The sequence below is a fragment of the Podarcis vaucheri genome (genome assembly GCF_965113315.1).
Source record: "Podarcis vaucheri genome assembly, chromosome: W".
Lineage (NCBI taxonomy): Eukaryota > Metazoa > Chordata > Lepidosauria > Squamata > Lacertidae > Podarcis > Podarcis vaucheri.
The window spans coordinates 6082050-6099924 of NC_138757.1; positions in this window are offsets into that span (position 1 = coordinate 6082050).

Genomic DNA, 17875 nt, shown 5'->3' on the forward strand with positions numbered 1-17875 from the left:
CCACTCCCTGCTCAATATCGCTGGAAAACATCAGGTCCATGGCTCGAAAAAACTTCCTCGTTTCCTTTAGGATGTCATTATTCGCTGCCATCAGGGGCCTAACCCAGTCTTTCGCCCCCCCTTCGAGATGTCCAATCACAAATGCCACTCGCGATTCCTCGTCGGGAAAGTCATCAAACTGCAGATTGAGGGCATATTGCATCTCTGTCCTAAAGGCATGATAGTTCCTGGGCTCCCCCCAAACATCTGCACCAATCCTGGCACCTTTCTGGCGAGCGGGTGGTTTTTCCCTTTTCTGCATCCTGAGCCCTCCTCTCCTCGAGCCTCGCCGTCTGCAGCGCTAGCTGGACCTCCAACACCCGGTACCTTTCTTCCAGGCTTGGACCCGCTCCAGCTCCTCCTGCTTCTCCGGTTCCGGCTGGGTTGCTCATGATGCCTTCCCTTGCACAAGCTGCTTTCAGGACTGTCGGAATGCTGTGATGGGATGATGAGCTGCTTGTGCGTAAAACCAAAGTTCATCAGAGTTTGGTTAAGTCCGCAAACCTCTGTCTGTAACGGAGCCCCTTAAGCATGGCTCTGTCAGTCGCTGGCAGATTCCGACAGGGTTGCTTTCGGAATCTCTTCCAACATAAAAGCTCCTTAACGGAAACGCGTCTTCTGGACTCTCGGCGTGACAGTTTCCGGCGAGGAGTGGGTGTCCCTACAGGAGGTCCTGAAACCTCCCCACTGTTTTCGCTGGAAGTGTCTCTGAGCCATCCCTCCTGCTCACTTTCCCTCGGAGCTCCTCCTCTCCCCCTGCTGGTTCCCTCTTCAGCTGCTGAGTCTCTCCCAACCTCTGTGAGCCCTTCCACCTCCTGTCCTTCCGATGGCAGTCCCTGACACTATCCTACCCTAGAGGTGGCTCAGTCGATGATGCAATACCTCAGGAGCTTTGTTCTGTGAAATATGCCTCCTTTGACCAGGCTGTAAAGCTTATTCGCAGGTTTGGCAAGGGGCGCTTCTGGCAAAGTTCGACATTGAGTCAGCCTTCCGCTCCTACCAGTCACCCAGAGGACTTTTGATGGCTGGGTTTCAGCTTTGAGGGGCATATTTCATAGACAAAGCCATGCCAATGGGGTGCTCAGTAGCATGTGCAGCATTTGAGTCTTTCAGTACATTTTTGGACTAGGCTCTTCATTTTAGAACTGGTTCTGAAGGGGTGACTCATTATCTTGATGAGTTTCTTATTGTGGCTAGTAATAGCCCTGATTGCGCTTCTCTTTTAGAGGCTTTCATCTCACTGGCTGAGGAGCTTGGAGTACCTTTGACTGCAGACAAAACAGAGGGTCCAGTCTCAACCATGACTTATTTGGGCATCAAATTGGACACAATCGCACAGCCTACCAAGGGAAAAGTTAGCGGCACTTAAGGAGATAATCCTGCAACTTCTTCCTCTCAAGAAGTTCACCCTTAGGCAGATTCAATCACTACTGGGTCACCTCAACTTGTCTACTTTAAAGGGCATTGGTGCACTCAGCGTTGGCCCACCGGCTGGCAAGGAAAGCCTATCACACGTGACCTCACCTTCTTAGAATTTTTTCCTATTGTAGTTGCAGTGCAGCTGTGGGCTGACGAGTTTAGGAATCACTGGGTATGCTTTTGGACAGACAATCAAGCGGTTGTCAGTGTCCTGTCAAAGCAATCATTGCGCTCCCCTAGGGTGGCAAACCTGCTCCGGTCCTTTGCCCTATTGTGCTTGGAATTAAACATCTATTTCTCTGCTAAGTTTATACCAGGGGTTAACAATGACATCGCGAATGCTAAATCTCATTTTCAGATGGACCGCTTCTGCTCGTTAGCAGCAGAAGTGCAGCAATTGCCACAGCCATTCCCGGGGCACCTTTGGAGCCTTGGGAATTAGATGTCATGAAGGGAGTATTGGCTTCTGTAGCCCCGTCCACGCTTAGATCTTACAAAAAGCCCTGGTCGGACCTTTTGGAGTTTTGGAATAAAAAAGTAAAATGCTAGCCTTGACAGCCCCCCCCCCCCCAGGCTGAGGTGCTACAATATCTGGTACATTTAAGAGAGTTGGATCACGCAGCAAAGACACTTAACATACAGTGTGCTGCAATCTCCTTCTTCTGCAAGGCAGTTTACTCCATAGACCCTTGTGCAGACTTCTTAGTGCGAAAGGCACTGGAGAGTTGGCGCAGGCTACAGCCTCCCAGCAGTTATGGTAGAAGGCCCATAACTTATGACATTCTATGCCAAATTCATAAAAAAATAAGAAGTATCTGTTGGTCCAAGTATGAGGCCCTTTTATTTTCTGCTGCATACTCCATCGCCTTCTTTGGCAATTTGCGCATTGGCAAAGTGGTTTGTGAGGGCCAGCCGGATTCCGCTGCATGTGGAATTCTATTAAAGGACCTGACCCTATCTAGTTCAGATTTAGTCCTGCATGTTTGATGTTCAAAAACCTATCAACAGGGGAAAGGGGCCCTTATTCGGCTTCAAGCAACACAAAAAGGGGGCCATGCCCAGAAAAAGACATTAGGCGCTTTTTGTATTTGAGACCAAACAATGCTAGCCCATTCCTCATACACTCAGATGGCTCCCGCCTTGCAAGGCATCAGTTCACACACATTAGGCATAAGGCGATTGCTGCTTGAGGTCTCTCCCCAGCTGAATTCGCGGCTCACTCCTTCCGTATTGGGGCTGCCACTACAGCAGTGCATTTGGGGCTCTCAGCTGAAAGGATAAAGGACTTGGGACGATGGAAGTCGGATGCATTCAAGGGATATATTCGTAAGACCTTATGACTGATCACGTCATACCTGACCTGGGTTTGTTGCATTCTTTTCCTTTCAGGAGACGCTGGGACGTGCATTTGGATAATAGGCCACAGCATTGTCCACTAGGCTAGAAACTGTGCCATCAACTGTGGCCTGGGCTGCAGGCTGGATTTACCATCAAGAGTTAAAGTTTCCTGGATCTCATGAAGAGGGATGCGCTGGGCAGAATTTATGCCGGCTGTGAAAGCCAGAGCCGCTTTGGAAGGCCCGCCAGATGCCCTGATCATTCAGCTGGGAGAAAATGATTTGGCCTATCGAAAAGATGTGGAACATTTACAGCGACTTTGATGATTTGATTGCCTCATTTGCAAATTTAACCCTAATTTGGTCATCGCTGCTGGAGAGGTATGTATGGAGGGACTGTCAGTGCCCTATTGCAATAAACAAAGCCAGAAAGATTTTGGAACGTTCAGTGGCACGTAGAGTGGCAGCACTGGGGGGTCGGGTCATTGACCACCCCAATATCCAGTTCAGCAAGGTGGTCCTCTACTGAGAGGATGGCATGCATCTTTCCGATGTGGGAAATGATGTTTGGTTGGCTGACATATCTTTGGGGATTAGGGATTGGTTGCAGGTATGAGGGTGTTTGCGGCGAGCTTTTTGCTTGAGTGGCGGTTAGGCATTGATATTGGTATTGTTATATAGATGGAAGAGGGGAGGAAGCACCATCACCTGCCCCACATATTGAAGGGTAGTCTGATAAAGGATTCGGGGGGGGGCTGTCTGAAGCCTATGGAGGTGAGGGCCTAAGGAACGCCCCCAAGCGGTGACCCCGGGGGAGTTCCTAGTTGATGTGGATCAGCAGGACTCCCCCTACTGGTGGTTAACCCCTCCCAGACTTCAAGTGGACGGCTGAAGCCGGATAGTCGGTTAGGATCAATGCCTAAGCCAATACTGCTCATCACCTGTAACCAATAAAGTTGTGGCCATATTTAGCCCATTAACCTTAAATAATTGTGTCATGTGTCTTTATTTCCACTGGGGGGGGGGGACTCGCCACGCAAAGCCCTTGCCTGTTTCCCTGTAACCTCACTTTTCGCAGGGAGGAAACTGCCAAAAAGCCCTCGGCACTGGACCTCAGTGTCCAGGCTGAATGATGGGGGTGGAGACATTCCTTCAAGTCTACTGGGCTGAGGCCGTTTAGGGCTTTAAAGGTCAGCACCAACACTTTGAATTGTGCTTGGAAACGTACTGGGAGCAAATGCAGATCTCTCAGGTGTTATATGGTCCTGGCGACCGCTCCCAGTCGCCAGTCTAGCTGCCACATTCTGGATTAGTTGTAGTCTCCGGGTCACCTTCAAAGGTAGCCCCACACAGAGTGCACTGTAGTAGTCCAAGTGGGAGATAACCAGGGCATGCGCCACTCTGACAAGACAGTTCGTGGGCAGATAGGGTCTCAACCTGCGTACCAGATGAGTCTGGTAGACAGGTACCCTCGACACAGAATTGACCTGCACCTCCATGAACAGCTGCGAGTCCAAAATGACTCCCAGGCTGCACATTTGGTCCTTCAGGGGCACGGTTACCCCATTCAAGACCAGGGAGTCCTCCACACCAGCCCGCCCTCTGTCTCCCCAAAACAAGTACTTCTGTCTTGTCAGGATTCAACCTCAATCTGTTAGCTGCCATCTATCCACCAACCGCCTCCAGACACACAGGACCTTCACTGCCTTCACTGATTCTGATTTGAAAGAGAGGTGGAGCTGGGTATCATCCACATACTGAAGAACACCCAGCCCAAATCCCCATAAGATCTCTCTCAGCAGTTTCATGTAGATGTTAAAAAGCATGGGGGAGAGGACGAAACCCTGAGGCACCCCACACGAGTGAGAGCCCAGGGGTCTTAACACTTATCCCCCAACACCACTTTCTGGGCACAGCCCAGGAGGAAGGAGCAGAACCACTGCAAAACAGTGCCCCCAGCCCCCAGCTTCTCTAGACGGTCCAGAAGGATGTTATGGTTGATGGTGTCAAAAGCCGCTGAGAGATCCAGCGGAACGAGGAAACAGCTTTCACCCTTGTCCCTAGCCCGCCGGAGAACATCAACCAGTGAGACCAAGGCAGTCTTATGTGGATCAAGCTTCAGTTTGTTGGCTTTCATCCAGTCCATTACCATTTAATTTTTTTAGATGGCAAAGATGGCAAATTTAGGATTCATGTGGGAGGAGGCAGTTCTCTGTGTAACCTGGGGAAACTGACCTCCCAGCTGTTGTCAGACCACAACTCCCAGCATCTTTAGCAATGCTGGCTGGGGCTGATGGGAGTTGGAGTTGGGGCTAATTTTCTACACCAGGTGTGCATCATTTTGACAGAAAAGGAAGCTGTACTATGAACATTTTAAGTCATTTTCAGGCTTATTAAAAGGACAGAATGAATAGCTAGCTGAGCTTTCCTTCTGGTCCACCTGGGGGCAATTATTCAACACCACCTTCTTCATGGAGTTTGTTCACCATGATTTCTGAATCCCACTACAAATCTCAGCATCAGGCAAGCCATTCCCCCTCAGGTTCTTGGCCCCAGGTGTAATAATAGTGCTGACGTACCTTACAGGGCTGTGTGTAAGAATTAATGTGGAAAAGCCTGTGAAGCACTTTTGAGGACTTTGGGAGGCAGTTGTGTAATACATAGCATATAATAACATGTAGCTACCTCCCAATGATAATCCTTACAAAAGCCCTGTGCTCTGCATGTGGTTAAAATATGTGGTTTGCGACTTCCAGAGGCGGCGCGAAACGGCAATGGCGGTCCTCCTCTTGTGCTGAGGGGGAAGCTCTGCGGAATTGGGTCGTCCACTACGGCAAAGCGGAGACCCGCACGGAAAAACCACAGGCAGCAAGAGCCTGTGGACGTGGGACTCGGCGGGCGCCGAAAGCGACCTCTGAAACGTTGAAGAGACCCCGTAAGGAGCCTCGGATCGCGGAGGGGGTTGCGGCGCTGTGAGTCGATCGCTACTCTGCAGAGTGAAGCCGCGCAGCTGCTGTCGGTGAGCGCTGACCTTTTTTCCTCAAAAATTCGGAACCAGAAGCTACAACCCGTGAGTAAAGAGGGACTTTTATAATTGGACTTTAAATCTAAAGAAAATTGGCTGAAAGCGGAGAGACGTTAAAAGGAAGTCCGTCTTCCGCTGCTATCTAAACTACAAAGCAAAGAGCTGGAGAAGTGGAGCTTTTGTAGAGGCTTTTTAAATCATCTGATCTGAGCATCCACTGGAACTACCTTCAGACGAAGAAAAGATATATTTATTCGACTTACTTTCTATTTGAACTGTGTCAATTTTCTCCTGTGGGAACTACAAATCTGGACTGAGAAACCCAGGTATTTGGGCTGCCTAGAGAACAGAAGAGCTGTCAGTTTGCAAACTTGGCTATTGTGTATCTGGACTAGTAACATTCTGAGCTTTTACAGACTTGTTACTTTGAAATACTAGCTAGCACTTGTCAGAAACAATGTTATGTTACTAATACCAACTCTGCTAAACATTAGTTTGACGGTCCTGGGATTTTAAAATCAACCTTATTGATCTTATTTGATCTGACTTCTTCCCTCAAGACATTTCAAGCCCCCTCTAGAGGATTTGGGACCAATAGCAGTGACATTATTCTACTTTCTCTTTCCTTTCCTCCTTTTGACTGTTTGTCTCTGGGCTGCTATTTTCTCATGGGAACAACCCAGACTGACCTTGACTTTTAGATAACTTTGGAATGAGTGGCACAAGAAAAAGAGGACCAAGAACTAGACAAACAACTTTAACCTCGGCCTTACAGACACGCAGATCATCTGTACCTATTTTACCGTCGGCAGCGGAAGAAGAAACTGAGCAGCTGCAACTGGAAGATATGGCCTCAGGAACAACTGCTTCAATTCTAGAGAAAATTTATGAAAAGTTGGAATCTTTGGACAAAAGAGTAGAATCTCTGGACAAGAAAGCAGATGAACAAACAGCCAAGATTGATCAAAATACAGCCTGCCTAAATCAAATAACTGGACAAGTGGCACAGAACGTACAAGCTATTGGGCAGTTGACTGAGGACACTGCAGAAAATCGAAAATTGGCTGAGGCTACTAGTCAAAAAGTTGAAAAATTAGAACAAGAGGTAAAGCCACTCTGCAAATAGGTTGGAGAGTAACAGATGTACTTATCTATGATAGAACTTCGGAATCGGGAAAATAACCTAAGGATAAGGTCAATTCCAGAAGCTGAGGAAGGGAATCTAACTGAGTTCCTGACCAAAGAGTTTTCCAAGTTTTGGCTTATAGAAGAGAAGGACTTTAAAATTGTGTCAGCCTTTAGACTTGGGAAATTTGCAAGGAAAGACAAGCCCAGAGACTGTTTGATAACCTTGCGATCGAAGGAGGAAAGGGATAAGATTTTGGGCTTGCACTACGGAAAGTCACTGGACATTTTGGGCAGAAGAATTGAAATTTACAAAGATATCCCGAGACAACTGCTGGACCTTAGATCTGAATACTTCGAACTGGCCAGATTGTTGAGGAGCAACTCAATCATCTTTAGGTGGGAATTTCCTCAGGGATTATTTTTTACCTTTAGAGGGAAGAAGGTTAAAATCAAAACATTGGAAGACAAAGACAATGACTGCTTACGGAGAGGACCTACAGAAAGGAATTGAAACACCATTTGGGCCTGGAGCATCTGCTGTACCTACACCCTTGGACATTGAAGATTCAGAGAAAAAGGAACCACCCCTTGAAAAATAGCAGATCTATTCAGGATGTCTCTGCAACTTCTGAGTTGGAACATAAATGGCGCTAACATTCCGGAGAAAAGGAAAAAAATATTTCATATTTTGAAAAAAGAACAATTGGACATTATTTGTTTGCAAGAAACACATGTGACTAGGCTACACAGAAAAGTGCTAATAAATAAAAGATTAGGCCAAGAATTTATATCCTCGGACCGAGTGAAGAAGAGAGGAGTGGTGATTTATGCAAAAGAGAGCCTGTCACCTAAATTCCTTTTCAAAGATGAACATGGAAGAATTTTGGCAATTGAGATACAACACCTAGGAGAGAAGTTTTTGATATTAGGAATTTATGCACCAAATGAGGGGAAATTAGAATTTTATAAGAAGTTGCATGAGAGTGTCCTGGACTATCTGGACTATGACAACATCATTATGATGGGAGATATGAATGGCATGGTCTCAACCAATATGGATAAGTCTCAAAATCAAAATGTGACAAAAGATGGCAGACTACCTAAGACTTTTTTTGAACTGACTGACAATATGGACTTGATTGACATTTGGAGGATAAAGAACCCCTTGGGAAGAGAAGGAACATTCTTCTCGGAAGCCCAACTGACATGGACAAGAATCGACCAAATATGGATATCTAGAGGTCTGGCACCTAAGACCAGAAAGGTGGAAATCTGCCCAAAGACCTGCTCCGACCATAATGCGGTAAAGATGGATATGACACTATTACCAACCGGCTCCTTTAGATGGAAAATGAATGACAATTTGTTTAGAGATCAGGGAATCATTAAGAAGGCCCAAAAAGCTTTGAAGGATTATTTTGAGATAAATTTGAACACTTCGGTGGAAAAAAGAACTATCTGGGACGCAAGTAAGGCTGTGATGAGGGGGTTCTTGATACAACAGAACGCTGTAAAGAAAAGGACACAAAATGAGAAAAAAGATAAGATCTTGGAGAAAATTAAAGAATTAGAGAAGAAGTTAAGATCTAAACCGAAGTCACAGCCGATTCTGAGAGAAATTAAACTATACCAAGCACAATATTCTAAACTGATAAACCAGGAAATAGAGTGGAAAGTTAAACTAATGAAACAAAAAACATTTGAATCTGCGAATAAATGTGGGAAACTGCTAGCTTGGCAGTTGAAGAAAAGACAAAAACTAAACACAGTTACTAATTTAGAGATTGAAGGAAGAAACATTCAGAACCCCGTGGATATTAGAAAATGCTTCCAGAAATACTTTTAAAAACTATATACACAAGGGCCGCAAGATGAGGCTGAGGTTAAACAATTTTTGGGAAAGAATGGACTACCAAAATTGTCACAAGAAAATAGATCAATCCTGAATTGTAAAATAACACCACAAGAGATTGAACTTGCCATTCAGAACATGAAATTGGGCAAATCTCCAGGGCCAGATGGGCTGACCTCCAAGTACTACAAGATATTGAAGGACTATCTGATACAACCACTGATGGAGGTCAGCAATGAAATTATGGAGGGGAAGAAGGCGCCGGAATCGTGGAAAGAAGCCTTTATCACATTGATACCAAAATCGGAAGTTGAAAAGACACAACTCAAGAACTACCGTCCCATCTCCCTCTTAAATGTGGATTACAAAATATTTGCAGACATTTTAGCAAGTAGATTTAAAAAAGTTCTAAATGAAGTAATCCATAAAGACCAGGCAGGCTTTCTCCCAGGTAGACATTTGTTTGCTAACACAAGGAACATTATTGATATTTTGGAACTCTTGCAAACAGATGTCAACATAAAAGCAGTGGTAATTTTTATAGATGCGGAGAAGGCCTTTGACAACATCTCCTGGAAATTTATGAAAGGGAACTTAGAAGGTATGGGAGTGGGACGGGGTTTTGAAAATGGGATTGACGCAATTTATTCAGAACAAAAGGCCAAATTGATAGTTAACAATGTGGTTACAGAAGAGTTTAAAATTGAAAAAGGAACACGACAAGGTTGCCCTATCTCCCCATTGTTATTTATCTCAGTTCTGGAGGTGCTCTTGAATATGATTAGAGGAGACCAGTTGGTGGAAGGAATACAGGTCGGAGTGAAACAATATAAACTCAAAGCTTTTGCAGATGACCTAGTTTTGACCCTGCAGGAGCCAGAATCTAGTACGAAAAGAGTATTACAAATAATTCAAGATTTTGGTCAGGTGGCGGGATTTAAATTAAACAAGCAGAAAATTAAGGTAGTGGGGAAAAACCTGACAGATGCAGAGTCAGAACGGTTTCAGAGAGAGACAGAGTTAAATGTGGTTAAGAAAGTTAAATACCTAGGGGTAAACATAACAGCAAAAAATCTGAGTTTATTTAAGGACAACTATGAGAAATGTTGGTCAGAAATTAAGAGAGATTTAGACAGCTGGACAAGACTGAAACTTTCCTTGTTAGGCCGAATTCCTAGGTAAGATCCTCCCTCTATTGTGTGGGCAGGTAATCCCTCCCCTACCTGGCCTGGTCTCCTTGGCAACGCTTCCCCCAGGTGGGATTGGACAACTGATTGAGGTAGGTGGAGACCTCCAGGTATCCCACCTGAGGGAAGGCAAAGCCAAGCCTATGCTGTTGGAGCCGCTCCAGATCTAGGGGCTGCACGCGTCCACGCAAAGGGCGCCCCCCATTTCAAGCGGGGAGCGGTCATTGCCAAAAATGTTGTTTCTGTTCCAAACATTACAGATTGTGGATAAGACAGAGTGCTTTCGGAAGTGGCAGAGAGATATTTCTAAATTTGTCTGGCAGGGCAAAAAGCCCAGAATTAAGTTTAAGATACTAACAGATGCGAAAGAAAGAGGGGGCTTTGCCCTGCCAGACTTAAGGCTCTACTATGAATCAGCAGCCTTCTGCTGGTTAAAAGACTGGCTACTTCTCGAGGACACTGATGTGCTGGATTTGGAAGGTTTTAACAATGCTTTTGGTTGGCATGCATATTTATGGTATGACAAGGTTAAGATTAACAAGGTTTTCAAGAATCATATTGTCAGAAAAGCAGTGTTTAATGTCTGGACAAAATATAAAGACTTACTGGAAAATAAAACACCAAGGTGGCTTTCACCATTGGAAGCTAAGGCCCGAAAAAGACCCAACATGGAGGCCAATTGGCCAAAGTATTGGGAAATACTAGAAAAAGATGGAGATAATTGGAAATTGCAGAGTATGGAGAAAATGAGAGATAAAGTGCGAGATTGGTTACATTACGCTCAGATTAAGGAAGTTTTTAAACTTGACAAAAAGTTAGGGTTCCAGGTGGAGAAATCGAAGTTGGAAACGGAATTGTTAGAGCCTAAGACTAAGGTACTTTCAAGAATGTATAACTTGCTGTTAAAGTGGAACACACAAGATGAAACGGTAAAATCAGCCATGATAAAGTGGGCACAGGACATTGGGTACAATATCATGTTTGAGGACTGGGAAAGGCTGTGGACTACTGGGTTGAATTTCACTGCTTGCAACGCTTTGAAAGAAAATGTAATGAAAATGATATATAGATGGTACATGACCCCAGTCAAACTTGCAAAAATATACCACTTGTCTGATAATAAGTGTTGGAAATGTAAAGAAAATGAAGGAACATTCTTTCACCTCTGGTGGACCTGCCCTAAAGTGAAGGCTTTCTGGGAAAAGATATATAATGAACTGAAAAAGGTGTTTAAGTATACCTTCTCCAAGAAACCAGAGGCCTTTCTTCTGGGTATGGTGGGCCAAGGGGTGGTAAAGAAGGACCGAACATTCTTTATGTATGCCACAACAGCAGCAAGGATACTTCTCGCGAAGCACTGGAAAACTCAATATCTACCCACACTGGAAGAATGGCAGATGCAACTGATGGACTATATGCAATTGGCTGAGATGACCGACAGAATCCGAGATCTGGGAGAGGAGACGTTAGAAGAAGATTGGAAAAAATGTAAGATTTACTTGCAAAAACATTGTAAACTGTATGAATGCTAAGCAGGATGCTTGATCATAAACAATTTGGCACCATCAAAATAGATGAAGCGAAGTAGGAAGATAAGTGAAAATGTAAGAAAAAACAATTTTTATTTTGGATAAACAGTTGGTTAAATTTAATTGATAATTAGACAGTAAGGATGGAAGTAAGGTGATAATTTGCTGGATTAAATTTTTTTTTAACGTGGAAGGTAGGGGCGGGAGATGTGAGGAGGTCACAAGAAGATAAGAAAGTATGTTATGTTTTGTTATTATTTTGTTTGATTATTATATTGTAACTTAAAAATTTCAATAAAATATTTATTTTTTAAAAAAAAAATGTGGTTTGCATCTGCCCTTTTGAAGACAGCAAGAGAATACCCTTTCCCAATTCCTTTCTGCTGACATCAACAACTGAAAATTATAATGCTGGCTCCACAAGTCCGAACCTAGACATTAACCCCAACAATTTCTATTTGTGGCCTTTGCCCACTGTCACTATTTTGAGGAGGGGGGAGCTCATTGTATTCTATCCACCCTCCCCTACATGGAATAAGAATTAAAGATACAGCCTAATACATTTCTGGTTTGGTTAGCCCTTTTGATCACACATTTTTGATAGGGAAGCTCTTCTGCTGCATTCCAAAGCTCACTGCACCAACAATCTATGGAAAATGGTACACAGCACTTCCAATTTGGTGCAATAACAAGTCTAGCTGCAACCAGCAAGCTCTTTTAACACCGTGTGTGTGTTGTCTTCCCAAAACATGAAAAGCAAATATTTGTTTTGCACTTCTCACCATCATTTGCCTATTTGCAAGGGTTACTTCATTTGGCCCATGAGGCCATTTCCCCCAAACCACTCTCACCTGCCCTATAGCTGGCATCATACATGACATCAGGGCAGGTAAATATACAGCTTGAAAGTAATTACCTGGGGACTTAGGCCTCACCCAACTTCCTTTTGTGCTGTGTTTCTAAGCACGCGTCTGTGCTGTAAAGCATTGTGTCAGAGTGCTCCCCCCCCCATGGTGCTTTCCCCATGGAAACCCATTCTTTACCGTTGAACTGGAGCAAGCAGCAATCCACGAAAAATCCAACTTGTCATTTGTTCTGATTCACTGTTAAAGAGCAGGTTTTCATAGAGGAAGTGCAAGGGAAAAGAAGAAGAAGAGCTCATGGACACAGTGCTTTACAGTTTGGACCTGTGCCCAGAAAGGGGAAAAGCTAAGTGTAGATGAGCCTTTAACAGAATTCCTGGTTATTCCTTAGCATGCTGTATTTGTCACTTTTAAAAAATTGGTGCTGGGATTGGTTCCATTCAGGAGCGCCTGAATGAAGCTTCCAAGTGGAGTTCATCCCTGCCTAAAATGCAGTTCACAGTTGGTGGCAATGAGCCGATCGCCACTGGCGACAGACTCCTTCTCTGCATCCACCCCACACAATCCAATGTTTTAATGTCTATATTCAGAGCACAAGTCCAGGGCCTGCTAGTCAAACACCCTGTTCCCAAAGTGGCCAACCAGATGCTACAAGGTGAACCCCAATAGCAGGACCTGAACACAACAGCATACCCATCAACTGCCCTGGAAAAACCGGGACTTCCCATTTTTTCCCAGGAGAGCAAGGCAACCATTTTGGGTGCCCTGCTTTCACATGATTTCTGGCCAAGGTCTCACCCCCCAAAAAAGTAGGAATTTGGGGGTCCGCAATTTCGTTTGCTGCCCCAAAATGTGAGTTTTTGGGTGCCATGACTTTTTTCACGTCTGCGATTTTGTGCTGGTCTTGTGCCTCATGCAGGATTTCAGACCTGGAAGATGATGTCCCAGATTTGGGCAGCATCACATTGGAGGTTATGCAACAGCGCTCTCCAATAATGGAGGCAGAACACAGCCATTATGGCTGGTAGCCATTGATAGTCTTTATTCCCCTATGAGAATTCCTCTGTTGTTGTTTAGTCGTTTAGTCGTGTCTGACTCTTCGTGACCCCATGGACCAGAGCATGCCAGGCACTCCTGTCTTCCACTGCCTCCCACAGTTTGGATAAACTCATGTTGGTAGCTTCAAGAACACTGTCCAACCATCTTGTCCTCTGTTGTCCCCTTCTCCTTGTGTCCTCAATCTTTCCCAACATCAGGGTCTTTTCCAGGGAGTCTTAGAATTCCTCTATTCTTCTTCTAATGCCACTCTAGCTGGTGGTCATAGTGCATCTTGTGGGAGTAGGCACCCTATGAAGATTTTTTCTTCTTTTTCTCTGTCCTGAATCTTCCACCAACATTATAGCTTCATTATTTGTCCCCAAGTTCTAGTATTATGAGGGAGGGAGAAAAATGTATCCCTATCTACTTTCTCCAAACCACACATAATTTTATACACATCTGTTGCATGCCCCCATTGTTGGGGGCAAGGGACAAAGCCCTGAGGAACAGCAAAAGCTAGCAACTCATGCCAAGCTCCCCCCCCCCCTTTAATAAGTCATCCCAGTGATTAACAAGATTAAAGTTTGGCAACTCTAGCAATAGATAGGAGCCAAAAGGGTAAGGGGGCATCATTCACAGTCCCTTCTCCCACTCTGTCTTCCTGTATTCCAAGGATACACTTTATGATTTGGAGAACAAATACCTCATGCAGCAACAAAAATTCAAACTCCTGTCTCTTAAAAGCACTGTCTGACAATGTGGCTATAAATCTGCCGTCCAGTCGCTTCCATGGGCCACACTTTGCTGAAGACGACCTGGGCAGAAAATGCAGAGTTGCAGCGGTCTTGCCGTCCATGTGAGAAAGAGGAATAAATCAGGTCTAGAGACAGCTTCTTCTATCTCTAAAGCGTTTATTTACAAGCCATAAATCAGTTCATTACAACCATCAGTTTTCCGACATTCTCTCCGTGCCATGCCGAAGCACTCTGTGTGTCTGCAGCATCTCTCAGCTTAAAACTGAAAGTAAGTCTCAGAGACAAAGAACTGTGATGCAACTTCCTGAAGGAAGCCCCTCCCAGGTACAGGACACTGGAGGCTAACCCTATAACCACCATACTCCACACCCCCTCTTGCCCTGTACCTGGGGAAACAAGCAACAATGCTTACCCCAAACACAGACCTTCACAGAACTCACCATGCCTCTGGAAGGTTAGTGGTTTCGTGAAACCATCATCGAGGTTCTTGGCTGAGCGACAGTACTTCAGTGCAACCAATCCCTCACGAACACTCTGACACACATTTTGAAAACGTATGTCTAGATGTTTGGTCCTGACCTTAAATTGCCCCGATTCTGCCAACTTGAGGCACGGTTGATTATCTTCATAAACAACGACGGGCAAACAGTTCCGTCCACAGATTTCTTGGACCAAACACACATAGAACTCCAGCTCTCTGCAAACCTCAGATAGGGCACTGAACTCAGCTTCAGTAGACGAAAGCGCTATGAGACTTTGCTTCCAGGACCTCCACCCAGCTACTGAGTTCCCAAACTTCACCACTAGGCCTGACACTGATTTGCCATCTTTAAGGTTAGCCCAATCCACCCACAAAGTCAGCTTGACGTCACCCGTAGCTGACAACCTAAGGCAGAAGTCTTTGGTATCCTGCAGGTAACGCAGCACCCGTTTGATACCATTCCAGGCCTGCACACTTGGATTTGAAGCTTCCCTGCTGAGCAGATTGATAGCAAATGCTATGTCTGGTCTGCTCCACTGGGACAGACACAGCAGACTACCCAGAGCTGACTGAAAGAGTTCAGCATTTTCGAACACAGCGCGTTCTGCTTGCTGACAATCTTTCACGTAGCCATTCTCCATGAGTGTTCTGATACCTGCACACTCAGACATCCTGAACTTCTGAAGCAGTTGCTCAGTCTTACCTCTCTGGCTGAGCAAAAAACTTCCATCCTCTGTTCTTGACACATCTACACCTAGATATGACCTAACAGCTCCAAGCTGCTTGAGCTTGAACCGCTTACCAAGCTCCTTAGCAAACTTCTCCATGTGTTTACCTGTCTGTGCCATATACAAGATATCGTCAACAAAGATCTGCACAGCTTCCTGTGTCTCACCTGACCATTTAAGGTACAGACAGCTATCAGCTACACTTCTCCTGAAACCTAGCTGCTCTAAGGCTTCATTCAGACACATATTCCAGTTTCTGGCAGATTGACATAAACCATAAATAGATTTATGCAACCTCCACACGATGCCTTGCCCCTTGACCTCAAACCCTGGAGGAGGAAGCATGTACAACTCCTCCTGGAGATCTGTGTTCAAGTAGTCGACATCCACATCAAAGTGGTTCACCTTCCAACCTCTTTGTGCAGCAACAGCTAAGAGCATGCGCAGAGTTTCACTTCTGGAAGTAGGAGAGTACACTTCCGTAAAATGAACTCCCTCTGTGTGAAACCCCTTGCAACTAGCCTACCTTTGTACTGTTGTTCTCTGGCTTCTATGAGTTTAAGGCGATAAACCCATCTGCAACTCACAGCCTGTTTGCCAGCCGGCAAATGTGTGAGAGAGAACACACCTAAAGACTCCATTGAGTTCATCTCCTTCTGCATCGCCTCATGCCATTTGCTAGCTTCTTCCTGAGGCAACTTCTGAACATCCTCAAAAGATTCAGGTTCACACCTAGCCACACCAACCCACACACTTGTGGCTTCATACCTGTCAGGAGGCTTCCCCTTGGTTGACCTCACTGATCTTCTCAGCGTGAACTCTGGCACCCCCTCTGACTCACTGGGGTCAGCCAAACCATCCCCCGTGTCAGAGACCTCCCCCTATGACCTGCTGCACCTTTTGTGCCTCACAACTGGACCTGTAGGCAAGGATGGCTCACTCTTTGGCTCAGACTTGACAGAGACCTGTGGAGGGGACTTGGGACTTCCCTTCGGAGGGGATCAGAACCTCTCCCTTGGGGACTCCTGTTCTGGACTCTGTAGCTGTGGACTGTGCTCCTCAGCAACAGGTTCAGTTTCATCGTCGTCCTCTTCCTCATCCAAGTCAAACTGTTCTGAAAGAACGTCGGGGTTCCCATGCACGCGTTTCCAACCGTTCTGCTCGCAGAACTCGGCGCTGCCGCTAATAAGCAGCCTAGACTAATTGCCATTGGGATATGTGAAACGCCACACCTTTGAACCCGGCTCATAGCCTACAAAGATCATCTTCCTGGACCTTGGTTCACCCTTTCTGCGATTGGCCTTTGGGATGAGGACCCAAGCCTCACAGCCAAACACATGCAAGAAATCCACCTTGGGCTTCTTACCGTGCAGCAGAAAATAGGGCGTGTCCCCTACACTTGAATTGAACACTCTATTCTGTATGAAGCACGCTGTTTTATAACTCTCCGCCCAAAAACGCTTTGGGAGACCTGAGTCATAAAGCAAAGCATTTGCTGCTTCCTGAAGAGTTCTATTCTTCCATTCTGCAATCCCATTCTGTTGGGGACTATGTGGTGCTGTTAGCCTGTGACTAATACCCTTCTGTCTGAAGAAATTCTGCAGCGCAGAACCAGTGAACTCCGCCCCACGATCAGACTGAAACGAGACCAGCCTGGTGGAAAAACGCAGCTCTACTGCTGTGATCCAGTCCCTGATCAATGCAGCTGCCTCACTCTTATGTTTAATCGTGAAGAAGAAGAAGAAGAGTTTGGATTTGATATCCCGCCTTTCACTCCCTTTAAGGAGTTTCAAAGCGGCTAACATTCTCCTTTCCCTTCCTCCCCCACAACAAACACTCTGTGAGGTGAGTGGGGCTGAGAGACTTCAAAGAAGTGTGACTGGCCCAAGGTCACCCAGCAGCTGCATGTGGAGGAGCGGAGACGCAAACCCGGTTCCCAAGATTATGAGTCCACCGCTCTTAACCACTACACCACACTGGCTCACTGGTGAACAGCTAGGTGTGTCTCGAAAAATCATCGATCAGCACAAGAATATGCTTCGATCCACCTAACGAAGCTACCTTCATCGGTCCACATAAATCTGCATGAACCAGCTCAAAGGGTCTGCTGGTCTTCCTGTCTGACCTGGGAAATGTGCATGTGGTAACCTTTGATTGTTTGCACTCTCGGCAATCTAAGAACTTATCACACCCCTTAAATTTGCACCCCACTGTGTTCTCAGGGGCCTTCTTAACATAAGACCATGAAACATGGGAAAATCTTCGATGCCAAAGGTGTAAACAATTATCATGTGGTGGTACGTTTGCACACTGAACTTGTGCCTCTTCAGGGGGATCAGCAACAACAACATTAGCAATAGGCATCTCCACCACGAACAGTCTATCTTTGCCCTCAACGCTGTATAGCTTCTTACCATCCCTGTTAAAAGAGCACATGTTATTAGCAAACATCACATTGAAACCATCAGCAACAAGAGCTGAGACACTTAAAAGA